We start from the raw sequence: 27,204 nt of genomic DNA, 5'->3' as shown, positions 1-27,204 counted from the left end.
GGAGCTCATTTCTGGCAAAACCCCAGTTCTGGAATGGTCTCCCCAGGACTTCACTGCACTTCAGTGCCAGGCCAAGGTGTTTGTTTGTTTGTTTTAATTTACCCACGTCTGTAGCCTGGTTGGCTGGCCAGGTTTGCCAGGCTCTGGCCTGGAAACGGGACTCCAGCTGGCTGAGAAGGGTGGGAGTTGCAGTCCAAAACACCTGGAGGGCACCTGGTGGGGAAAAGCTGCTCTGTGGCCCTCATCAGGACTGGTGCCTTGTAAGGCAGAGAAGTAAGGGCAGGGGGGCGGGGGGATGTGGCTGTACTGTTTAAGAAAGCTGGTGATTAGTTTTATAAAATGCTCCAGGTACAGAATCAGGAGAAGCCACACCAGGTAGTGTTACCTAGTGGCTGGAGAGCTGTATTAGTTTCCCCTTAGACAAAGCCCTATGACTAGAGCTTTGAGACGGGCGTCTTGATCGCCGTCTTACCTGGCATTCCCACGAGCAAGAAGATGAAGACAACCGCGAGGAGGTAGAAGAGCTTCATGGCTGATGTTCAGCGGGGATCCTGGAAGCACAAGAAAGCTGGAGACGCCACGGTGGATTGGAGGTGGAGACTCCCTACACTTATAGGTCACTGGGAGGGTTGTGACACCATGAAGGGTCTTTAGAAATCTTGTGGGGGGCTGACACAGCCCCACTGTGGTCAGCCTCTCCAGCAGAAGAGGAAGCAGTAACCACGGCAGGAAAATTTTAAAGAGGATGCAACAGGGTTGCATCCATGACAGACCCAATGAAAAGGGATCTCCGTTTCAGGACCAGGAACACAAGAAGACCAACATTAGCGCCCAGTTTATAATTTAAACATTTAAAAAACTATGAAGAGATTGTAAAATGTGAAATGTTTCGGCGTAAAATGAAATGCCAGCTTCGGTCACAGGTAGAAGCATGCTACACTACCGCTTATAAATTCAGGCAAAACCACCTCCCCCTATACATTCGATTTAATCGTGGATGAGAAGGCCAACCTGGCGTGCATTACTGGGACTCGGCGGGTGAGCTGGGTGACTCAGCTCTGCCCACCTGGGTACTCGGTGCAGCACCAACATAGGTTGGAGAGCCAGCGGGGGGGGGGGGAGTTGCTGTGGGTCACAGAACCTCCATATCCATCACCAGGAAACCACTCCACTCCTCCTGGATGGACTCCATGGGATGGGTATCGGAGGCACTGTGTTACAGTGGTTCTGGTCCTACCAACAGAGTCAATTTCAGGAAGTAACTCTGGGTGACTATTCCTCCGCCCCTTGGCAATTGAGCTATGGGGTGCCTCAGGGCACCATCTTGTCCCCAATGTTGCTTAACAGCATCTCTATGAAGCCACTGGGAGTGGTCATTAGGGGATTTGGAGCCAAGTGCCACCACTATGCTGATGACACACAGCCCTGTCTCCCTGTGACATCTGAATCAGGACAGGCTGTGCAAGTCCTGGGCCAGTGCCTGAACTCAGTAATAATGGGCTGGATGAGGGCCAATAAACTGAAGCTGAATCCTGGCAAGATGGAAGCCCTGTGGGTGAGTGGTTCCCGAGTCCGGGAGATAGTCCCATTGCCTGTTCTGGATGGGGCTGCACTCCCTCTGGAAGTTCAAGTCCGTAGTTGGGGGTACTCCTAGATCCATCACTGTCGCTGGAGGCCCAAGTGGCCATGGTGGCTCGGAGTGCCTTTTACCAGCTGCGGCCTCTCCTGGACAGGGATAGCTTGGCCTCAGTGGTACAGGTGCTGGCACCCTGAAGACTGGATTACTGCAACGTGCTCTATGTGGGGGGCTGCCCTTGAGGCTGCTCCGGGAGCTGGAGCAAGTGCAGAATGCAGCAGCTCGGCTCTTGTCGGGAGCTGCCCCTTTCCAGCATGCAACTCCTTTGCTGAGGGAGGTGCACTGGCTGCCTGTTCGCTACCAGGCCAGGTTTACGGTTCTAGTACTAGTGTACAAAGCTCCAAACAACTTGGGACCAGGATACCTGAGAGAGCGCCTTCTCCCTTACCAACCTGCCCGGGCACTGAGGTCATCGGAGGGCATGTTCCTGGTGGTTCCACATGGACCTATAGCCTGGCTGGAGTCCACCAGGAAGAGAGCCTCCAGCATGGTGGCCCCCTTCCTGTGGAATGCCCTGCCTTTGGAGGTCAGGAAGTCACCTATGTTATGTTGCTTTTGGCACCTCCTGAAGATACTGTTACTTTGAGAGGCCTTCCCTGAGTGACCAGCAGTGGTTTATTAAATTCAGAATCTGTTCTTTTAAAATGTTTTAACTGTTTTAATTATGGGGTTTTATTCTTTTATCTTCCCCTTCGTGGATCACTGGCTTTTTGTGGCGAAGGGGCTTGCGTAACTCAGTGAAGCCATAAGCTATGCTGTGCAGGGCCACCCAAGACGGACAGGTCATGGCAGAGAGTTCTGACAAAATGTGGTCCACTGGAGAAGGAAATGGCAACCCACTCCAGTATTCTTGCCAAGAAAACCCCATGGAACGTATCACAAGGCTAAAAAAGATGAAGTCGGAAGATGAGCCCCTCAGGGCGGAAGGTGTCCAATATACTACTGGGGAAGAGCAGAGGGAATTTCCAAGTAGCGCCAGAAAGAGTGAAGCGGCTGGGCCAGAGCCGAAAGGACACTCAGCTGTGGATGTGTCTGGTGGTGAAAAGAAAATCCGATGCTGTAAAGAACAGTATTGTTTAGGAACCTGGAATGTCAGATCAATGAATCAAGGTAAGCTGGAGGTGGTCAAACATGAGATGGCAAGATTGAACATTTACGTTCAACGTGCATTTGCGAGCTGAGCAGTGGGTTGTGTCCTGAAACTCAGGAACTTTCCCACCTTCCTTTTTTTGTCCATGGATTGCGACTTGCAGAAAATCATGCACAGAAACATATACAGAAATCACAATTTGAGCAAAGTTGCGGCCATAAATAGCGCAATGTGTCCAAAATGGCAGGCTTCAATCGTCAAATTAGACCAGTTACGCTTGCAATTTTGCAGAAATTATGCTACTTAAGGCCACAATTTTGCACAAACCACAATTTGTGTTTGTTTTTTTTAAGCAAAAAACCATGAGCTCTCCCAGCTCTACCCCCCGATGGATTCTTCTGACATCCCTACTCCCAAGGCTGCTTTTCAGGGGAGAGCAAGATGCTGGGGCTTCGCTATACACGTTGGCAGGTAGCGTGTAGTTTTTGCTCCTTCTCATATATTTACAGATCTATGCACAGTGCTGCTTGGCCCTCTGCCCTTTCTCTGTTTGAGGGAGCTGCTTTCTCCTCCCCAGAAGCATCTCAAAAGAGCCATTTTCGGGGCTGGAAGGTGGGGAGGGCAGGAGGAGGATGGAGTGAATCGGCTCTTCCTTTCTGGCCCAAGACTGGGGCTTGCACAAAGAGTTAACACTCAAGCTGTGGGGAAGGGAAGTCAGCCGACCACAGGAGCCTCGGCCTGCCCCTCACGCCTGCTCCTTGCCTCACCTTAACTGTTGTGGTTCTTTCGGGTGTTGGCCATGGAAGGCCTGCGCAAAACCTCAGTGAATTTCACTTCTGAGCTTCTTCCAACTTGTCACAAAAACAAACTGAAATGAATTTCTCTTCTATCCCCTATTTTGGTTACTTTTGGTTAATTTTGTAACATTCTTATAAATTTGGGGAAATTCTTAAACAAAACGAACCAAAGCAGATTCCCACCCATCTGCACTGGCCAAATTCAGTAGGTCCAGCTATTCCTAATAGGAAGAGAACCATGTTGTACCTTCCCTGCCCCATGGCTGCGAAAGATGAGGAACCTGTCAGAAGAAGCGGGAGGCAGCCCTATCTCAGCACCACAACCAGGGCTGAATACCCGGGGCCCAGATGGATGGTTGTGTCTGTTTTGTTTTCTACCACATTTCTTAAACCTATTGTCCTTTGCATTCCAAATATGAACAATTCTGAGGCTGTTAGGATTTTCTTATCAAAAAAGTCCTGGAACAAAATGCACCCCCCTCTCTAGAGCAGGGTTAGGGAACCTACGGCCCATGGGCCAAATGTGAACCTCACGGCCTCTCAGTCTAGATGTCTGCACTCTCCCCAGGCCACACCCCCTGTCCCCCTCACAAGCCATGTCCTGGGATATTGGGACTATTTATTCCATCCTTCTCTGTCCTGCGACTGCAAAGCTAATGAAGGAAATCTCACAAAAGTTGAGGAAAGAGTACGCCGGATGCAAATTCCTTTGCCCCCTTTGATGCATACTGAAGAAATGTAGGGTTGCATGAGAATTCTGCTTTGGGGTGAAATCCAATGGATTTTACCATTCAGTTCTTTTGGATTTTGTTCCATTTCCCTCTGCTGCCATCATCTTGATCCGTAGTGAGTTGATTTTCAGGTTTTTTAAAAATGGTATCAATTTGTGCAAATGAGATCTTTTTTCTTTTTCTTTTTGCATCTCTAAATTTGCACAAATGGAGTCATAATTAGCAAAAAAAAAAAAGTTCCATTGGGAGTCTTGAGCTGGTGCACACTGCCGCAAGTCTGCCTGTCTGCTACATACCCGGGACAGGCATATTCCCCTTGTGAACATCACTGACACTGTCATCCCTTCCACACACTGCTTCATGTAGACCAGCAGAGCCATGTTCTGTACTTGTCAAGAAACCGCCCAACTTCCTCCTCCACTTCAGCACTCCCCCCTGCCCCCCCTGCAGTTTTTGCTAGGGAAACACTGACGTGAAGGATGAAGCTGACCAGTTTTTTGACAAGTACAGAATGTGGCTCTGCTGGGCTAAAGGGTGTGTGGAGACGATCGAACTGACAGTGATAGTTACACGGGGAATATGCCTCTGGGGGGCTAAGTAGAGGACAAGCAGATTTGGGGAAGAGCCCACTTGCGCAGGACTCTGACTATATATACGTATGAATATGACCCCATTTGCACAAATTATGGGGCCCAAAAGATAAATGTAAAAAATAAGAACATTTAATTTGATGAAATAGAAAAATATGAACATTGCTGGAATCGTGAGAAATATTTGCCCCATTCCGCCACTAATTATAGAAATGGAGACATGACAAAATTCTGCTGAGCTCAAATGGAACAGAATTTCCCGTGTCACATATCCCTAAACAAATGTAGGGATGGCGGAGAATTCCACCACAGATTTCAGTGAGGCTGAATGCACTAGCATTCAGCCCCCCGAGACCCATGGCGGAACGGCCTCCCACCCCCCGCCCCCCGTGGAATCCCCCCTGGGACGAAGCTTACCTGGGGCGGATGTTCCGGCTCCGGCGGCTCCGGTGGCGGCTCTGGCGGCAGCAGCTGGTCTCTGGGCTGGCTGCTGCGGACTCAAATGGTGGCCACCACACCATTTGTGTAGCTGCCTTTGCCATGATTGGCTACGTAAATACTTACATAGCCTATCACGGCAAGCAAAAAAAAAAAAAAACACCACATACGCAAATGGGCGTTCCCTTTTTTTCGCAGTTTTAGCTTACGTAAATATTTACGTAAGCTATTACGGCGAAAAAAAGAGGAACAGAAATAGCGTAGCAGGCGCTATTTGCGTTCCTTTTTCTTCACTGTAATAGCTTACGTAAATATTTACGTAGGCTAAAATGGCGAAAAAAAGGGAATGCAAATGGCGGCCGCCATAGCCGCCGCCATTTGCGTACGTGCTTTTTTTTCCCTGGAAGGCTGCCCAGCGGCTGGATGTCTGGCTGCGGGCAGCCCGGGCCGGTAGCTCTGCGGAATCTTCGCAGAGCGGAGCCGTCCAGATCAGGATTTCGGGGGGAGGTGCAGAGCACCTCCCCCCCACTGCGAATCACCCCGTCAAAAAGGTAAGAGACTTTCGTACATCCCTAAACAAATGTGAGATTGACATCTGAAAGTCCACTGGCTTCTGTCTCTGGCCAGGCCCACTGCTGGAATGGGAGCCCTGACAGGGTGAGGACCAAGGTGAAAAGGTTCCCCCCTCCTGCTTACAGCTCCTGAGGCAGTGCTTTTCCCCAGTGAGCTAGAAATGGGATGTAGGCAGTGGTTCCATGGGGTGCTTGATTAATAGAGCCAGGCATTGTCCTTGGGCTCTGTTGAAGGCTTCTCAGAAACTTCATTTAATGAAAAATATGGTGGCCAGATACAGAACAACACATTTCGAAAACAGCTCGCCCTTTAGACAAACGCTTCGCTGGCGTCCAGTTCAGTTCTGGGCTCCCGTCCAAGTGCTTCTTCCATATTCAAGACCGAGACTCTTGTTTGGGAAAGAAGAATCTGAAGAACTGCCTGCTCCCGTAGGAACCTGCTGGATCTCTGAGAGCATTTTGGATGGTAAGAGCCTTGGGGCAGGGGCCTGAGCTCTTATCCGCTGTAAGTCCAATGCACACTGATGGCGGCGTAGAGATAATAATAATAATAAATAGTAATAAAGTGGTTGTAGGCTCTGCTGTGGGTAACCCCATCAGAGACCTAAGCTTTGGCACGAGGTCCCTTTCAGTACTGCTGCCCTGGATTGGGAACACCCTTCCTAGGACAGCTCACCTGGCACTGTCTCTGTGGCATTGTAGACTACTCATATTATCAGTACAGAACTGCCCCCTGTCCATGCACAGAGTGCTTTTCCTTTCCAGAACTGGTGTCAGCCCTGACCCCGCTGCTCCTCCTCCCCCTGTTGCTCTCTTGCTCACCCGCAGTGTCCTGGAGGGAGAGCACCAGCCAGCAAGGGAGCGCACGGAAGGGAGGAGAGCAGCCGCCGCCCAGCCCGCTCTCTCACCTGCCCTTCCCGTCTCAGCAGGGGTGGGGATTGGGTCAGAGGCAGAGCAAGTGGGCAAAGGCCCCCACCCCAAATCCTGGACCTGGCATGGCTCCAGAGGAGGCGGAATGAGGATTGATCAGCGGGACAGGGTGAGGACATGTCGACGGCAGTGATTGATCCAGGTGGTGCGGCTCTTCGTGGTACAGCACATGTTTCCAAACACGCCCAATGAAAATGTAGTTGTGTCATATTCCCTCAGACTTCTCCAAGGAGGAAGGGGAAGGCCAGGCTCCAGACCTGGGGAGAGGACCGGCACCTCTGTCTGTTTAAGCCAGACAGACTCCCGGAAGCAAGAAGATGGATCACATGCAGCTGCATCAGGACGCTGCCCTCAAAAGCAGGACGCAGGCAGGGGCAAGGCCGCTGGAGAACAGTGTTGCTCCCACACGCAGGTCTCCATAGCCTCACCACGCCCCCAAACCTGGACCTCAGCCTTGCTCATGCTCCCTTGTGCATTGGGCTTTGGCCTGGAAAGTGGATTTCTCTTTGCCACGTTGCCTTGGATTGGAACCAAGTGGTAAAACTTCCACTTTGGCCTCCTTTTCCCTCTTGCAGCCTTGGACACATTTACCACCCTGTTATCAGCCAGTGAATTGTAACTGTCAGCTGGCAAGAACTGACAGGTGCAGCCCCCCAAAAGAAATACTGGGCCAATACAGACTCTGGTTTAACACTTTCTGCTTCCCTATGTAGTACCTACATCTCACTTGTTTTCACTCACTTACTTGTTGTTCACTCTAGAGTAGACCCACCTGCCCCAGATCCAGAACTTTAAAATAAACCTGCCCCCATGTTCAAGGGTGGCCTTCCTTGCGGTCCCGCCACTATCACAGGCAACATCCTCCAGCCATGAAGATCTCCTGCCTTCTCTCTTCCATTTTCCTCCTCCTGCTGCTGGTGGGACCAGGTGAGCATCCCGTCTGCTCCTCTTCTCCAGGCTATGCAGCTCTCTCCGCTTTGCTGTAGGGAAGGCAGTGGAGGGGCCGTTTCCCGGACAAGGGGCTTCTCTTTCCAAGGCCAACCAGGGACTCAAAGGGAAGCCCCGCTACTCTCATGTGTACAAGGTTGTTCCTGGGAGAGAGAACCATCCGCTTTCTCCTTGGGATAGGGTTGCCGCTCCAAAGTGTTTTCTCTCCATAGAGTTGTATTTTCCCTTTTTTCTAGATTTCTCCAAAGCCTGGAGTCAACTATGTCTTTTTCCTTGCAAGAGATCTTGCCCTCCGGGACAACGGGTTCCTGGATATTGTTCTTCAGGGGTAGGCTTCCTGAACTGGCCCACGGAGTCCCTGGGGTAACCCAGCTACAAGCCATTAGAGATTAAGGGTTAGGACCAGCACCTTGAATTTGGCCCAAGGAACCCATTTCTTTAAGGATACAAATGTTCTTTAGGGAAACATGTTTTCTCAAATATCCCACATGTTTCCTCTTTTCCCCTTGAAATTTTGCACAAACAAATTGAATTCAGATTGACATGTATTTGTTCTCGTCGAAATTTGTGTGCATTAGATTCCTGAGGTCTTGTCACAACTGGGATCTCAGAAGCTGTCCACTTCCAAATAGTGTCAAAACAGCCATCGCCATTGTTTCAAAAATGGATTTCAAACTTCCTCCCAGGGAACCCTGGGGCCCAGAGGCAATCGATCAGGCCCTCCCCAGTGAGACGAAGAACCCTCACAAACTGTCCCAACAGATAGCCTGCCCTCCCGCTCCGGACCTTTCCCTGCAACGCTGAGTTGCAGAAGAGCACTGAGTAAGTCCAAGGGTGCAACCTCCGCTCACAGCAGGCAACGACGAGGCCCCCCAGCGCCCTGCCTGCCCGGACTGAGCGCCCGCGACTGTGCCAGAACCCTTTTGGGTGCGCAGGGAGGGCTCTTTGGAAGACAAGCTGGTGGTGGCGTGAGCCCTGCTCAGACCCTCACACCTGTGTAGGCCAGGCATCCCCAGGCCAGTGCCCTGCAGCTGGGAATGATGGGAGGTGTAGTCCAACCCATTTGGAGGGCACCAGCTTGGCCGTTTGGAGGTTTTCTTTATGCCTCTTCATTATAAATGATCTTTCGTCTGTTTCCCCTACACTGAGGAAAGGCCTTAGCAGCTATTGCTGTGTATGTCACTGATGAGTCTGTGAAATAAAGTCATGCCATATTCTATACAGATCAGGTGTTTGCCTTTGACTTTGGCTGGGTGCAGTTCGTACATCGATTTTTGTGCTCTGGCTTTTGGCCACAGCTCCATGTCCCAAGAACCCAGTGTTAGGAGTTCTGCCCTTTTCCAGCGGTTTGCTCTGACCCGGGGGGTTGCCATCAGCATGCACGTGGTCAGTTCTTCAGAGGCCACTTCAGTGTTTTGTCCTTCCCCCATTGTTAACAGCGCCAGTGCTGATGCAACATGTGCGGTTTGATGTATGCCACGGTACTGTTCCGTTTTCCGTACCGGTTTCCCAAAACGTTTCTGTGGCTTCCCTCAGACGCGGGAGCTGAGAGAGACGGGCTGTTGCTGGCAACATCTCTGGGGGAGGAACATCGCGTTGTCTGTGGAAACCCTGCCAAGGCATGCAGCTTCGCTCGGAGATCAGGACCTGCCTGCCACTGGAGAGAGTTCTGCAAACAGTGCCATGTGCATCTCTCCCAAACCGCATGGGCTTTCCTGCGAATAAAGGCGAGCAATTGAACCCACTGAGCTGGTGCTTCATGTGAAAAGGGGAGGTGGTCAGGCACATCAGTGAAGCCACGCAGGGCCAGACCGAGAGTCCGCCTTACTGGCATTCCGCTCCCCGTGACCAAACAGATGCCTTTGGGAAGCAACAAGTAGGGCAGCTGTGGTGACCTATGTGGGGGAACGTACAAGAGCGTCTGGATCCAGCTTCAGCACAGCCTCCAGCTAGGGATGTTAGAGAATTCCGCCATGGATCCCAGGGAGGCCGAATTCCAGTGAATTCGGCCCCCCAGAATCCGTGGCAGAATGGAGCAACCCGCCCCACCACCCCGCGAAAGCCCTGCAAAACAGAGCTTACCTGGCTACGGCTGCGGCGGCTACGGCAGCGGCAGCTCTGGCAGCGGATGAAGCGGCGGTGGCAGCGATGGTGGTGGCTCCGGCCACTGCCAGGCTGCTGCGGCTTCAAATGGCAGCCGTCGTAGTCGCCGCCATTTGCATCCCTACACCGGCCCGTGATAGGCTACGTATATATTTACGTAGCCTATCACGGCTAAAGCAGGGACGCAAATGGCATCCCCTACGCTATTTGCGTTCCTGCTTTAGCCGTGGTAGGCTACGTATATATTTATGTAGCCTTTCACGGGCTGGTGTAGGGATGCAAATGGCATCCCCTACGCAGAACGCCATTTGCGTCCGCAGCAGCCCAGCAGTGGCTGGAGGCCCCGCTGCGGGTTGACCCAGCCGGCGGCTCTGCAGACTGGCCGCGGAGTAGAGCCAGCTGGGCAGGATTCCGGAGGGGAGGAACGGATCGCCTCACCCCCGTCAAGGATTCCGGGGGAGGAATGGATCACCTCCCCCCAACTGCAGACCCCATTGGAGCCAGGTAAGTGGGGTTTCATACACCCCTACCTCCAGCTTTAGATGGATTGGGCCACCAAAGAGCCCAGAGATCCGGAGTCCACATGGAGAATGTTGGGCAGGATCAGTGTTCCCAAACCTGGAGTCCTCCCAATCAGCTGGACTACATCCCTACGGATGATGGGAGTTGGAGCCAAACACCCCTGGAGGTTGTGGGAGTCTGGGCTAGGTGATTGGTCTAGGGTTTTTCTACAGGGGTAAAAGCAGAGAGGTAGAAGTCAGCCGTCGGTAAACTTCTATTTACGTAGGCTAAAACAGCGAATCAAAAAGGGACGCAAATAGCGCCCGCTACGCTATTTGCATTCCCTTTTATTTTCGCCGTCATAGTCTATGTAAATATTTACATAGACTCAGATGGTGAAAAATAAAGAACGCAAATGGCGGCGGCCATAGCCGCCGCCATTTGCGTACACGGTTGTTGTTGTTTTTTAAATCCACCCAGCCATGATAGGCTAAATAAAGATTTACGTAGCCTATCACGTTGTGTGTGTGTGTGTGTTTTTTTTTAACCTAGCCATGATAGGCTATGTAAATCTTTACATAGCCTATCACGGCTTTTTTTTTTTTTTTTTAACAAGAGTGGAAATGACGGCGGCAGCAGCAGCCGGTCGGAGGACCAGCCGCTGCAGCCGCCGCCGGAGCCACCACTGCCCGGAAGATCCTCCCCAGGTAAGTCTCGTCCTGGGGGGGATCTACGTGGGGGGCGGGGGGGCAGGCCGTTCCACCACGGAGTTCGGGGGGCCGAATGCACTGAAATTCAGCGAGATCCGTGGCGGAATTCTCTGACATCCCTAGTACAAAATGATGCATTGCATGGAGAATGTGGAAAGGGAGGAATCTCTGGCAGCTGCTGTGCTTGTGAGAGATGAACAAGCTCCTCTCCCACAGATTGCTGTTCCTCCTCAGAATCAGAACTGCTCTGGGGCTCTATGGGCTCAGTTTCCACCCTGATATTATCCAGCAATAGGAAGTGCTGTAGCTCCGTGGCAGAGCACATGCTTGGCATGCAGAAGGTCCCGGGTTCAATCCCCAGCATCTCCAGGTAGGGCTAGGAAAGAATCCTGTCTGAACCCCAGAGAGCCGCTGTTGCCAGTCAGTGTCAAGTACTGCACTAGATGGACCCAGGGCCTGACTCAGTATAAGGCAGCTTCCAATGTTCCTATGAACAGAAAGCGTTAATAAAAACAGCAGTTTGTTTTGTAAGTGGAGGGGAGATAAATGCTGCTCGCTCATACAATCCTATGTATGTAGGGATGTCGGAGAATTCCACTGCGGATTTCAGTGAGGCCAAATGCACTGGCATTCGGCCCCCCAAAACCCATAGCAGAACGGCCTCCCACCCCCCACCCCCCCATGGATTCCCCCCCGCCCCCCCGGGACGAAGCTTACCTGGGGTGGATGTTCCGGTGGTGGCGGCTCCGGTGGGGCTCTAGTGGCAGCGGCGGCGGCTGGTCTTTCGACCGGCTGCTGTGGCCGCCATTTCCATCTGCCCTTTGCCTTGATAGGCTACGTAAGTATTTACATAGCTTATCACAGCAAGCAAAAAAAACAACAACACCCGCATAAGCAAATGGCTGCGGCTACGGCAGCCGCCATTTGCGTTCCCTTTTTTTCGCTGTTTTAGCCTACGTAAATATTTACATAAGCTATTATGGCGAGAAAAAAAGGGGGGAACGCAAATAGCGTAGTGGGCGCTATTTGCATTTTTTTTTTTTTGCCGTAATAGCTTATGTAAATATTTATGTAGGCTAAAATGGCGAAAAAAAGGGAATGCAAATGGCGGCCACCATAGCCGTCACCATTTGCGTACGCAGTTGGTTTTTTTTTCGGAAGGACGGCTGCCCAGTGGCTGGAATTCCGGCTGCAGGCAGCCCTGGCCAGTGGCTCCACGGAATCTCCATGGAGTGGAGCCGGCCGGAGAAGAATTTCGGAGGGAGGTGCAGAATCGCTTCGTTGAAAATGTAAGTGACTTTCGTACATCCCTATATGTATGCCTATTCAGAAGCTCCTTTATGTTAACGAGGCTTCCCCTCAGGAAAGTGTGCATAGGATTCCAGCACAAGTTACTTTTGCAGGGAGGTTTGCACCTTGATGTTCCGCATGTTTACTCAGAAATAAGTCCTCGGTTGTCAGCAGGTACTGCAGGCTTCATACAGTGCCTACCCAATTCCAGTCTAACGAATTGACTACCCTTTCCACTCAGTCCTATGCATGTTTTTTGTCATTGGCAGTTTTGTGTGTGTGTTGTTTTGTTTTTTGCATGAACTCTAGCTTCAGTGGTGAGGGAAAGGCACTTAGTTCATGCTCAGAGTTTCTCCATAACTTAGCCCTAGTTGTGAAAACAGACCCAGTCTTGGCACAAATGAAGTTATGGGGAGGAAGATACAATGAGAGCTTGTGCATAGAGAGGAGTTGCACAAAACAAGACATCTGTTTTTATGAAGAGTTGCTGGAGGATGGTAGGATGAGGAGGGATGGTTGCATGGAGATGAACAGAATTGGTAGGGGAAGAATGTAAGTGCTCAGTGGTGAAAGAAGAGCATTCTGCATATGTTCAGAGGCACTCTATATTTAAGGACATTAGAAGAGCTGTGCTGCATCAGACCAAGGTCCATGTAGTCCAGCATTCTGTTCACACAGTGACCAACCAGATGCCCACAGAAACCCACAAGCAGGACATGAGTGCAATAGCACCTTCCCACTTGCTGCTCAGATTGGTGAAATGTAAATACATTCTAGTCATTCTAAATTTGCATGCATGTATATGCTTCAGAAACTTTGCAATTTTTTTGCATGGGGGACACCTCTAATGACCTGTGCATTGTTATACAAATCTACCCAAAAACTATTGAGGAAGGGGTGAAGGGAAGGGAAAGTAAATCACTCCCTCCCCCAAATTGGAGAATTCCCCTTCCACATGAACTGATGCACCTATCCTTTGGAAACTTACTGGTTTCTTACTTTGGGACACCTCTAGGCTGTCTGTAATTTTCAGAACAATGGTCCACAAGGAACATAAAGAGATAAGTATGTCCTCTTTTGGAGACCTCAAAATGTCAAGGCCACCCTTGCACAAAAACTCTTGTGGCTATCATTCTGAAATTAGGCGGACATGATTTCCTCCGATGGGGCAATGAATCTAGATTTTTTATCCAATTCTTCCAAGCAATAAACATGTTATTGCATGGAATATAATATAAACCCTGCACCTATTTTTCTGACATTGGGCAGGTGTAATCCCCATCTAGGGGGCTACTATGCCTGACATTATCATCCAGTCCTGTCCAAGAGAAAAAAGTTATCATTTTTTTCTAATTTCCACGGTAGTCAGCAGGAAGCATAAAGACTCATTTTTCCAAATCTTGACTCAGGTTTGGTGCTGAGCTGAAGTGGACCAAGTAGAAAATTGGCCCGAGCAGAAGTGGGATGTTTTCCAAAATGCTGAATCGGGGTCAGACTTGAAGTGGGGTCGGCGGTCAGTGCACACTTCTTAGGTACGTACATATGTATGTATGTATACTATCTATACACTCACACACACACACACACACGAGGTGTGCTCAGAGTCGATAGATAGATGATAGATAGATAGATAGATAGATAGATGATAGATAGATAGATAGATAGATAGATAGATAGATAGATAGATAGACAGACAGACAAATTTGTGTTAGGGGCCTGTGCCCCAGATCTTTTAAGAACCTAGCAATGCCCCTGCCTAGAAGCAATGCAGAAATTTAAAATACGTATTTAAAAGAGCAGAGCTAAAAGACTGGAATGCTAAAATGCTGGGAAAATAAAAGGCCTTCACCAGGCGCCGAATGGAGTGCAACGTAGGCGCCAGGCAAATCTCTCTAGGGAGCTCATTCCACAGCTGGGGGCCACAGCAGAAAGGGGCCTCTTCCTGGTAGCCACCCGCCTCACTTCCTTTGGCAGAGGCTCCCAGAGAAGGACCCCCAAAGACGATCTTAGGGTCCAGGAAGGTACACATAGGAGGAGGCGATCCTTCAGGTTACCTGGCCCCGCGCCCTTTAGGGCCTTGACTGTTGATACCAGCACTTTGAATGGGGCCCGGATATGGACTGGCAGCCAGTGCAGCTGGAAAAGTCCTTGGTATACTGTGATCTCGTTGCACTTCTCCAAATTTCAGGCTCATGGAGGCTCTCCCCAGATCCACATTCATCTTGCCCTTACACACATCTCTAATATACATTATACATTGCCCAGAGTGGCCAGGTGACTGGCCAGATGGGTGATTAAGAAATTGAATAAATAAATAAAATAAATAAAATAAATAAATAACAGTGCCAGACTAGACGGCCCCTTGCTATGCTGCAGCCTGGCCCTTCGGGTGTTCTTATGTCCTTATCCACCTCCCATTTCCACACAAAGCACCAACTCAGCGGTTTCAGTTGCTTGCTTTTATTAAGCGGGAAAGCCGAGGCATTTTAGCAGAGAGATTCGGGGCTGTGACCCTAGGCAGCCTCACTAGGGAATCAAGCGCACTGAACACAGCGAGACGTACTTCCCAGTAATCACGCGTAGGACTCTGCTGTAAAGAGTGATTTGCAGAATTGTCGCCAGGGGCAGGCAAGGTGCGTGGCTTGGAGGAGTTTCTGGAGATGAAACGAAGTTCTTCCCTCCCAGATGTTGCACTGGGGGGCTACGTTGTCACCAACAGCCAGTCTCTCTCAGTTCCTGTGTCTGAGGGAAGCCACAGTAGAAGTTTAGGGAAACAGGTACGGAAAACAGAAGAATACAGTAGAACACATCAAACCATATATGTCGCATCGGCATGGATGTATTAACAATACGGGAAGAACAAAATGCAGAAGTCCCTTCTGAAGAATTAACCATCTTCTTGCGGATGGCAGCCCAGAGTACTAGCTGGCAGCTGGAAAACTGCAGAATGTCTCCCATTAAAATCTTGGTACGTGGAGCTGTGGCAAACACCCAGACCAGAACAATCTTAGTACCAACCGAACGTAGCTAAGCCGAAGTCAAAATATCTGATTGTTAAAGAATGTGGAATGATTTTATTTCATAGACACATCAAGGACATACATGCCAATATTTGCCAAGGCCATTCCTCAGATTAGGGGAAACAGATTAAAGATCATTTATTATAATGAAGAGGCATAAAGGAAACCTCCAAGCAGCCAAGCTGGTGCCCTCCAAATGAGTTGGACTACACCTCCCATCATTCCCAGCTGCGGGGCATTGGCCCGAGGATGCCTGGCCTACCAAGGTGTGAGGGTCTGAGCAGGGCTCACGTCACCACCAGCTTGTCTTCCAAACAGCACTCTGTGAACACCAGAAAGAATTCTGGGCACAGTCGTGGGTGCTCAGTCCATTCAGGCAGGGCACTGTGAGGCCTTGTCGTCACCTGCTGTGAGCGGAGGTTGCACCCTTGGGCATACTAAATGCTACCCTGAAATTCAGCATTGCAGGGAACATTCCGGAGCGGGAGGGCAGGCTATCTGTTGGGACGGTTTGTGTGGGTTCTTTGTCCCACTGGGGAAGTCCTGATCAAATTCCTATGGGCCCCAGAGTTTGAAATCCATTTTTAAAGCAATGGGGATGGCTATTTTGACAGCATTTGACAGTAGACAGCTTCTGAGATCCTAGATGTGAAGAGACCTCAGGAAGTTGAAGGCATCCAAGTTTTGGAGTTAAATATATCAATCAGATTCAAAATGTAAATCTGAACTGTATTCAAAATGTCTTGTGCAAAGTTCAAATGGGAAAACTGGAAAAATGTTGAATATTTGAGAATATCTTTCCCTAAAGAATTTTTGTAGCCAAGAATGGATCCTCTGGGCCAAATTCAAGGTGCTGGATTTGACTTTGAAAGCTCTTATGGCTTGTGGTCAGGTTACCCCAGGGACTCCGTGGGCCACTTTGGGGAACCTGGCACACTACACTAGTGATGGCAGAGAATTCCTCCACGGACTCCAATGAGAATCTGGCCCCCCAGAGTCTGTGGTGGAATGGACCACTCACCTCTGCCTCCCCACAGGATCCATCCGGGTTGAATCCCTGTCTACATCGAACCTGCGGAGTCGGGCGTCAGCTCCACAGGGCTGGGGAAAGTCGATACGGCCGGCAACTGTGCCGTATCTCTGTCTAAGTCAGTCCCCCGGATGCATCTCCCACAATTCCCATCCCTGGGGATGATGAGAGTTGTAGTCAAACACATCTGGAGGTTGTGGGAGTCTGGGCTAGGTCATTGGTCTAAACAAGAGAGTTTTTCTACAGGGGTTAAAGGCAGAGAGGTAGAAGTCAACCATCAGTGGGGAATGGGTTAAGCACCCCTCCCCTTCCAGGTCCAGAACGGGACAGCAGGCTATCTGATGGTTTGTGTGGGTTCTTCGTCTCACTGGGGAAGTCCTGATCAACTTCCTCTGGGCCCCAGGGTTCCCTGGGAGGAAGTTTGAAATCAATTTCTGAAGCAATGGCGATGGCTGTTTTGACACTATTTGGCAGTGGACAGCTTCTGCGATCCCAGGTGTGACGAGACCTCAGGAAGTCTAAGGCCCGCAAATTTCAATGAGAAAAAATACATGTAAATCAGAATTCTGAATTCAATTTGTTTGTGCAAAATTCAAGGGGGAAATAGGAAAAATGTGGGATATCTGAGAAAACATGTTTCCCTAAAGAATATTTGTATCCTTAAAGAAATGGGTTCTTTGGGCCAAATTCAAGGTGCTTGTTCCAACCCTTAATCTCTAATGGCTTGTGGCTGGGCTACCCCAAGGACTCCGTGGGCCAGTTCAAGATGCCCAGATTTGCCCCCAGGCCTGGGTCTTCTGTACCCCTGCAGAAGACCCAGTCTTCTCTGATACAAACTTGCCTGGCTACTCCAAGGCCTCTGTTTGGGTGGCTCCTCCTCCTAAGCTGAAGTGGGGGGTTGGCCAACACGAGCCCTTCTCCGTTGTGGCTCCCTGTCTCTGGAATGTTCTCCCTCGCGAGGCGCATCTGGTGCCCAGCCCAATCTCTGTCTTGGCTTCTGGTGGAAACCTGTAATTTCCCTGGGAGTCTAAAGACCTGGAGTTTTATACTGAGTTAACCTGCCCCTCTGTTTTCATCCCCAGTGCTTTCGGTTGTTTTGGTGTCATCTTTTATTGGTAATGTTGTCCGCCATTTTGAGAGGTTTTACCTGAAATACCCCCTTCATGGATCACTGCCTTGTTGTGGCGAAGGGGCTTGCGTAACTCAGTGAAGCCATAAGCTATGCTGTGCAGGGCCACCCAAGACGGACAGGTCATGGCAGAGAGTTCTGACAAAATGTGGTCCACTGGAGAAGGAAATGGCAACCCACTCCAGTATTCTTGCCAAGAAAACCCCATGGAACGTATCACAAGGCTAAAAGATATGACGCCGGAAGATGAGCCCCTCAGGTCGGAAGGTGTCCAATATGCTACTGGGGAAGAGCAGAGGGTATTTCCAAGTAGCGCCAGAAAGAGTGAAGCGGCTGGGCCAAACCCGAAAGGACACTCAGCTGTGGATGTGTCTGGCGGTGAAAAGAAAATCCGATGCTGTAAAGAACAATATTGTTTAGGAACCTGGAATGTCAGATCAATGAATCAAGGTAAGCTGGAGGTGGTCAAACATGAGATGGCAAGATTAAACATCGACATCTTGGGAATCAGCGAACTAAAATGGACAGGCATCGGCGAATTTAATTCAGGTGACCATCATATCTACTATTGTGGGCAAGAATCCCTTAGAAGAAATGGAGTAGCACTCATAGTCAACAAAAGGGTGGGAAAAGCAGTACTGGGGTACAATCTTAAAAATGATAGAATGATCTCAGTACGAACTCAAGGCAAATCATTCAACATCACAGTAATTCAAGTCTATGCCCCAACCACTGAGGCCGAAGAAGCTGAGGTTGATCGGTTCTATGAAGACCTACAACACCTTCTAGAACTAACACCCAAAAAAGATGTCCTCTTCATCATAGGGGATTGGAATGCTAAAGTAGGAAGTCAAGAAATCATCGGGATAACAGGCAGGCATGGCCTTGGTGTACAAAATGAAGCAGGACAAAAGCTAATAGAGTTTTGCCAAGAGAACATGCTGATCATAGCAAACACTCTTTTCCAACAGCACAAGAGGCGACTCTACACATGGACGTCACCAGATGGTCAATATCGAAATCAGATTGATTATGTCCTTTGCAGCCAAAGATGGAGAAGCTCCATACAGTCAGTAAAAACAAGACCTGGAGCTGACTGTGGCTCAGATCATGAGCTGCTTCTTGCAAAATTTCGGCTTAAATTGAAGAACGTCGGGAAAACCACTAAACCGTTCAGGTATGACCTAAATCATATCCCTGATGAATATACAGTGGAGGTGAGGAATAGATTTCAGGGATTAGACCTGATAGACAGAGTGCCTGAGGAACTATGGACGGAGGTCCGTAACATTGTTCAGGAGGCAGCAACGAAATCCGTCCCAAAGAAAAAGAAATGCAAGGAAGCCAAGTGGCTGTCTGATGAGGCTTTACAAGTAGCTCACGAAAGAAGGGAAGCGAAAAGCAAGGGAGAAAGGGGAAGATATACCCAACTGAATGCAGAGTTCCAGAGAATAGCAAGGAGAGACAAGAAGGCCTTCTTAAATGAACAATGCAAAGAAATCGAGGAAAACAACAGAATGGGAAAGACTAGAGATCTCTTCAAGAAAATTGGAGATCTCAAGGGAACGTTTTGTGCAAAGACAGGCATGATAAAGGACAAAGAAGGCAGGGACCTAACAGAAGCAGATGAGATTAAGAAGAGGTGGCAAGAATACACAGAAGAACTATACAGGAAAGATCTGAATGTCCCTGATAGCCATGATAGTGCGGTCACTGAACTTGAGCCGGACATCCTAGAGAGTGAAGTCAAGTGGGCGTTAGGAAGCATTACTAACAACAAAGCTAGTGGAGATGACAGTATTCCAGCCGAGCTATTTAAAATCCTAAAAGATGATGCTGTTAAAGTGCTGCCATCAATATGCCAACAAATCTGGAATACTCAACAGTGGCCACAAGACTGGAAAAGGTCAGTTTACATTCCAATTCCAAAGAAGGGCAACGCCAAAGAGTGTTCAAACTACCGCACCATTGCGCTCATTTCACATGCCAGCAAGGTGATGCTCAAAATCCTACAAGCTAGGCTTCAGCAGTATGCGAACCGAGAACTACCGGAAGTACAAGCTGGGTTTAGAAGAGGCAGAGGAACTAGAGATCAAATCGCCAACATTCGCTGCATCATGGAGAAAGTAAAAGAATTCCAGAAAAACGTCTATTTCTGCTTCATTGACTACGCTAAAGCCTTTGATTGTGTGGATCACAACAAACTGTGGCAAATTCTTAAAGTGATGGGAGTACCAGACCACCTTACCTGTCTCCTGAGAAACCTGTACGAGGGTCAAGAAGCAACAGTAAGAACCAGACATGGAACAACCGAGTGGTTCCAAACTGGGAAAGGAGTACGACAAGGCTGCATATTGTCACCCTGCTTATTTAACTTATACGCAGAGTACATCATGAGAAATGCCAGGTTGGATGAATCAGAGGTCGGAATTAAGATTGCCGGGAGAATTATCAACAACCTCCGATATGCAGACGATACCACCCTAATGGCAGAAAGCGAAGAGGATCTCAAGAGCCTCTTGTTGAGGGTGAAAGAGGAGAGTGCAAAAGCTGGTTTGAAACTCAACATTAAAAAAACTAAGATCATGGCATCTGGCCCTATCACTTCCTGGCATATAGAAGGGGAAGAAATGGAAGCAGTGACAGATTTTACTTTCTTGTGCTCCAAGATCACCACAGACGGTGACTGTAGCCATGAAATTAAAAGACGCTTGCTCCTTGGGAGGAAAGCTATGGCAAACCTAGACAGCATAGCAAGAAGCGGAGACATCACCTTGCCGACAAAGGTCCGTCTAATCAAAGCTATGGTTTTCCCAGTAGTAACATATGGCTGTGAGAGCTGGACTATAAGGAAGGCTGAGCGCCGAAGAATTGATGCTTTCGAACTGTGGTGCTGGAGAAGACTCTTACGAGTCCCCTGGACTGCAAGGAGGTCAAATCAGTCCATCCTAAAGGAAATCAACCCTGAGTGCTCATTGGAAGGACAGATAATGAAGCTGAAGCTCAACTATTTTGGCCACCTAATGCGAAGAGAAAACTCCCTGGAAAAGACCCTGATGCTGGGAAAGACTGAAGGCAAAAGGAGAAGGGGACGGCAGAGGATGAGATGGCTAGATAGCATCACGGATGCAATGAATATGGACTTGAGCATACTCCGGGAGAGAGCGCAGGACAGGAAGGCCTGGTGTGCTGTGGTCCATGGGGTCACGAAGAGTCGGACACGACTGAACAACAACAACCTGAAATACATTGACAGCACAGTCCTCTGCATGTCTACTCAGAGGTAAGTCCCACGAAATCCACGGGACCAACTCCCAGGACTGCGCCCATTTACTCATTTCAACCTGAATTCAATGACACATTTCATTCCTCTTGACTGCGACAAACAATCCCTCGAGATGCACAGAACGGGTTTTGCCTTCCCTCTTTGAACACGGCCCCAGGGACTCCCTCTCCTACTGCACGAGGAGCTGATCTGTGGTGCCAAGGGATGTTTCTTTCCTGGGTCAACAGAAGCTTGTGGAGCGGGGAGCAATTTTCATCACGACCGCAGTGGACGTGGAGGGTTAAACAGCCCTGCAGTCCTGGTGAGTACCCCACCCCACAGTTTGTTTCATGTATACGAGAAAGGCAAAGACTAAAACTGAAATATAAGTGGTCTCACTTCCAGATGTCATTGCAGCAGACCCCTGAAAAACAATATCCAGGAACTCGTCGTCCCCAGGGGCAAGATCTCTTGCAAGAGAAAGGACATGGTAGAAGCTGAGCTTTGGAGAAATCTAGAAAAAAGGAAAAATACAACTCTATGGAGAGGAAACACTTTGGAGCAGCAACCCTATCCCATGGAGAAAGCGGATGGTTCTCTTTCCCAGGATTGACCTTGCATACGTCAGAGTAATAGGGCTTCCCTTTGAGGCCCTGGGTGGCCTTGGAAAGAGAAGCCCCTTGTCTGGGAAACTGGCCCCTCCTCCACTGCCTTCCCCACAGCAAAGCAGAGAGAGCTGCGTAGCCTGGAGAAGAGGAGCAGACGGGATGCTCACCTGCTGGTCCAACCAGCAGCAGGAGGAGGAAAATGGAAGGGAGAAGGCAGAAGATTTTCATGGCTGGAGGATGTTGCACTGGATCCCTGGATGCACTGGAAGATAAGGCAAAGAGGTCATGGATTGAAAAGGGAGAGGCTCTGTATTTATAGGGGGCCCGTGAAGTGTTGAGATGTGGTTGGATGCCCAATGCCGTTGGGTGGAGGTGTGTTGCAAGCTCTTGAGGGCACAGGCTATTGCCAGACAACTGCCAGGATTGTCGCAATATAAAGTGGCCCTCTCTAGCTTGATCCTTCCCCTCTCCCTTGATCACACTTGTATCTCACTCAAGCACCACGGAGCGCTGGGCAGGCAGTGAACATGGGCCTCTCCTCTTTATCCACACACCAGCCGTGTAAGGCTGGTTAAGTTGAGGCAGAGCCACTTGCCCCAGGCCACGTGGAGGGCTTCATGGGTGGGCAGGACGCTGGTCTTCCCAGGCCTCGTCCAGCACCCCCTGCACTGTACCAGGAGCTCCTCTTGTGTTCGTCCCTCAATTGCTCCACCAAGAGAAGCATCCAAGAGTCGGAATTCATGAAATTCGTCACTGAGGGTCAAAACAAACACTGCTTTAACTCCATATGGAGCAGGTACAAGTTCTATTTTTCATGCATACTCCGGAGTAGGTGTGCTGCTGCTGCTATTGTTGTTGCTGTTGTTGTTGTTATATTTATTTCTCACCTTCTTCCCAATACTGGGACTCAAGGTGGTTTTACAACCTTAAAACTTATACAGTTAAAACATAAAAAGGAATATAGAAAATTCAAAGATATAGTTAAATCGTCAAGAATGTTAAAATTGTATAAAATATCAGAATTTAAAAAACAACAATATAAACAATAGTACCAATCCCCATATTCTCACAGGTCCAGGCTATCTATCCCCAAAGGCCTCCCGGAACAAAACAGGTTTTGCCTGCCTGCGGAAGCATGCCAAGGAGGGCGCCACTCCCGCCTGCTGGGAAGGGAACTCCAGAGCCCTGGGGCAGCAACTGAGAAGGCCCTCTCCTGTGTCCCCCCCAGGCGAGCCTGTGATAGTGGTGGGACCGTGAGGAAGGCCTCCCCTGAGCATGGGGGCAGGGGTTTTTTTAAGGTCTGCATTTGGGGCAGGTGGGTCTATTCCAGAGTAAACATGAAAACAAGTAAGATGTAGGTACTACATACAGAAACAGAAAGTGTTACAACCAGAGTTTGTATTGGCCCAGTATTTCTTGTGAGGGGCTGTGAGAGGGAAAAGGTGGCTGAAGTGGGAAGCTTTACCACTTGGTTCCGATCCAAGGCAACGTGGCAAAGAGAAGTCCACTTTCCAGGCCAAAGTGCTGAAGTGGAGGAGGAAGTTGGGCGGTTTCTTGACAAGTACAGAACATGGCTCTGCTGAGCTACATGAAGCAGTGTGTGGAAGGGATGACAGTGTCAGTGATGTTCACAAGGGGAATATGCCTCGCCGGGGTACGTAGCAGACAGGCAGACTTGCGGCAGTGTGCACCAGCTCAAGACTCCCAGTGGAACTTATTTTTTTTACTAATTATGACTCCATTTGTGCAAATTTAGAGATGCAAAAAGAAAAAGATAAAAGATCCATTTGCACAGATAGCACTTAAAAAAACCCTGAAAATCGACTCGCTACAGATCAAGATGATGTCAGCAGACTCTTTCGGAAAGGACCGAATGGTGAAATCCATTGGATTTCACCCCAAAGCAGAATTCTCACGCATCCCTACATCTCTTCAGTATGCAACAAAGGGGGGAAAGGAATTTGCATCCAGACGTCCTCTTTCCTCAGCTTGTGAGAGGTTCCCTTCATCAGCTTCTCAGATGCAGAACAGAGTAGGATGGAGTAAATAGTCCCAGTGACATGGCCTGTAAGGGGGCGTGGCCTGGGGAGAGTGCAGACGTCTGGACTGAGAGGCCGCGAGGTCTGTATTTGGCCCGTGGGCCGTAGGTTCCCTAACCCTGCTCTAGAGAGGGGTGCTTTTTGTTCCAGGACATTTTTGATAAGAACATCCCAACAGTCACAGAATTGTTAACATTGGGAATGGAAAGGACATGAGGTTTAAGAAGTGTGGGAGAAAACAAAACTGACACAACCATCCATCTGGGCCCCGGGTATTCAGCCCTGGTTGTGGTGCTGAGATAGGGCTGCCTCCCGCTTCTTCTGACAGGTTCCTCATCTTTCGCAGCCATGGGGCAGGGAAGGCACAACATGGTTCTCTTCCTGTTGGGAATAGCTGGACCTACTGAATTTGGCCAGTGCAGATGGGGGGGGGGGATTTTGTTTCGGTTCATTTTGTATAAGAATTCCCCCAAAATTTATAAGAATATTACAAAAGTAACCAAAATTAACCAAAATAGGGGATGGAAGAGAAATTCATTTCAGTTTGGTTTTGATACAAGATGGAAGAAGCTCAGAAGTGAAATTCACTGAGGTTTTGCACAGGCCTTCCATGGCCAACACCCGAAAGAACTACGACAGTTAAGAGTGAGGCAAGGAGCAGGCGTGAGGGGCAGGCCGAGGCTCCTGTGGTCGGCTGGCTTCCCTTCCCCACAGCTTGAGTGTTAACTCTTTGTGCAAGCCCCAGTCTTGGGCCAGAGAGGAAGAGCAGATCCGCTCCATCCTCCTCCTGCCCTCCCCACCTTCCAGCCCCGAAAATGGCTCTTTTGAGATGCTTCTGGGGAGGAGAACACACTTTCCCCAAACAAAGGGCAGAGGGCCAAGCAGCACTGTGCATAGATCTGTAAATATACGACAAGGAGCAAAAACTACACAGTACATGCCAATGTGTATACTGAAGCCCCAACATCTTGTTCTCCCATGAAAAGCAGCCTTGGGAGTAGGGATGTCAGAAGAATCCATCGGGGGATAGAGCTCGGAGAGTTTTCGCCAGCTTGGCCCCATGGACTCCGGCTCGCGCATCCCTGAGCTGGCCTGACTCATCGCATGACCAGTCACGCCAGCTTGTGTTTTTTTGCTTTTTAAAAAATTGCACAAATCATGGTTTGCGCAACATCGTGGCCTTAAGTAGCATAATGTGTGCATAATTGCAGCTGTAACTGGTCTAATTGGATGATTGACACCTGCAATTTTGCACACGTTGCACTACTTTTGGCCGCAACTTTGCTGAAATTGTGATTTCTGTAAATGTTTCTACCCATGGTTTTGTGCAGGTCGCAAGTCATGAACAAACAAAGAAAGGCGGGAAAGTCCTGAGTTTCAGAACACAACCCACCACTCGGCTCGAAAATGCACGTTGAGTCGGGGGCGCCGCGGGGATCTGTCGAGCCAAAAGTGAACAGAATTTCTCCGTGCCAGCCATCCCTACTTGGGAGTCAGTGATTCTGAGTGGAGGAATGGAAGGGAGAGGGGCACTCAACCCTTTCCCCACCAACCTCTGCCTCCCACCCCTCTGCTTTTCCCCCTGTAGAAAAACCCTCTGGATTACACCAATGAACTGGCCCAGCCCTCGCCCATCCAGCACCTTCTCAGTGTGTTTGAGCTACAACTCCCATCATCCCCAGGAATGGGAATTTGACAGCTGTGACTTTATTCCAAGGGAAATCTCAAGGCATCTGATAAAACACACAGACCCCGTCACATTAGTGCCATGTTGTGATTACAGTCAATGTGGACTGCAGCCATCCAATCTAGGTCGGATTTTCCCTGCTGGTACCATTTCCCGAATGCCTGGGGCTGGGGGGCGTCGAACGGATGCTCCGTCCTGAAGATCCACCGGGGCATCTCCGGAGAGGCGGCTCCGGGGCCTTCCACGTTCTTGGATGGAGGCTAGAGCTCCTGCTGGGAAACAGCGGTAAGTTTAGCTCCTCCCCAAGGAACGAGGAAAGTTACACGAGAGTTGCTCTATTCATCTCCAGAAATACCGGAGCCACTCCACTTGCGTCAGCGCTGAGTCATGCGTATAGCTCTCTCAAAACCAATTAAACTATGCCTGCCTCATGTACGGCGGCTAACAAATCAAATAATCAAATGAATGAATGAATGAATGAATGAATGAATAGCACAATCCAACACCGACCCTCAGCACGTGGAAGCCCCTTCAAATCTGCTTTGTACTTGGAGGGCTTTTCAACGACTGCTCCGCCGAACCATAAGAACTCGTAAGAACATAAGAAGAGCCATGCGGGATCAGAGCAAGGGTCCCTTTAGTCCAGCATTTGGTTTCCTGTAGGAAGCCCACAGGTAGGACATGAGTAGGCATGTGCGAGAATTTTGTATCTGTTTGCAATCCCAGTCATGTGAACGGGAGCAGGAGCGCTCCGCCTTTAGAAATATTTGCACATTCTCTACTTTGCAGTCACGGTCAGAAAATGTGTATTTTTGAAAATGCACATTTTTAAGAAAAATCATGTCCATGCTTTAGTGCACACTCTTGAAAAATTACACATACAAATGTGCACGCTTCCAATTTGAATGGTGCACTTTTCCCATTCAAATGAACTGAAAAACAGGTCAAAAATGAAAATAGGAGCAAGCTGACCTAAGCTTCAAAGGGTTTTTCAGAGAATTTAGGTGAAATCAAAACTGGCTGGGTCTCCCCGCCCCCCCATTAGACCTGAAGTCAGCAGCACTCCGTGGGCCACAAATGCTCCCCTTGGGGACTCACCTTCCAGGACTTCTTCTGTTCAGCCTCGTGATGTTGAGGAATCCGTCTGCGGGGTGGAGCTCGACAGCTTTTATCAGCTCAGCCCACCAGACTTTGAATCATTTACCACTAGCTGGCCAGAGTCCGCCAACAGCGGGTCAGGCCGGGTAGTGGATTTTTGTGTTTTTTAATATGTGGCCGCGATTTGCAAAAATGTGTGTAATTTGCACAATTTACAGCTGCAATTTGTACAAATTACACAAATTGCGACCGAAATGTGAGCAAGTTACGCAAATCTTTATTTGTGCAAATTACAGCCCACACATGCACACAAATACACATATCGTCCACGTAAAACCCGCAGCTCAGCTTGCAAATGGAAACCGAGTCGGGGAGACATGGAGATCCAGTGGCAGTGAGCCCAAAAAGTGCTGGGTTCCACGGCAATGGACATCCCTAGTTCAGCCTGCATTTAGGTAGAGAATTTTAATAACAAGCTCACCCATCCCAATTCTGCATTAGTGAACTATTGACTTGGATGTGCCCCCCCCCCCCGCCAAGGGCTGACGTGAACCAATCCCCTCAGCTTTGCTAAAAGGGCATTTTTAAGGGGTGGAATTAAGTATGGAGCACAATTCCTGGCAGAGGGATCTCTGCCCCTGATGGCTGCTCGGTGTCATCCCCGCAGCTCCCAAGGGCTTCAGTCCCGAGGGAGGGCAGGCAGCGAGCAGTGCCCTCACCCCTCTTGTTTCATGGCAGGGCCAGAGCACGATGCTGCACGGTCTCCTTGGGCCATGCCGGGTGGGGGCAGCCCTCCCTCCCCACTCAGGGGGGAGGGTGTTTCTCTGCAGAAGGAGCCTGCCATCCCCTAGAAGCGGGCTGCTGCGGCCTGGGACAGCCAGGCAATGACCGACACCTGGACAGCCGGGGTTCCAGCTGTTCACAGCCCACAGCCGCAGGCACTTGCCAGCAGCCTGCGAAGTGAAGCAGTCCAGCAGCGTGAGCCACAAGCA

This window comes from Heloderma suspectum, chromosome 1 (assembly GCF_057233095.1).
Source record: "Heloderma suspectum isolate Gila_16-S chromosome 1, 16-S_ref, whole genome shotgun sequence".
NCBI classification, from domain to species: Eukaryota; Metazoa; Chordata; class Lepidosauria; order Squamata; family Helodermatidae; genus Heloderma; species Heloderma suspectum.
This window is presented reverse-complemented; position numbering follows the sequence as displayed.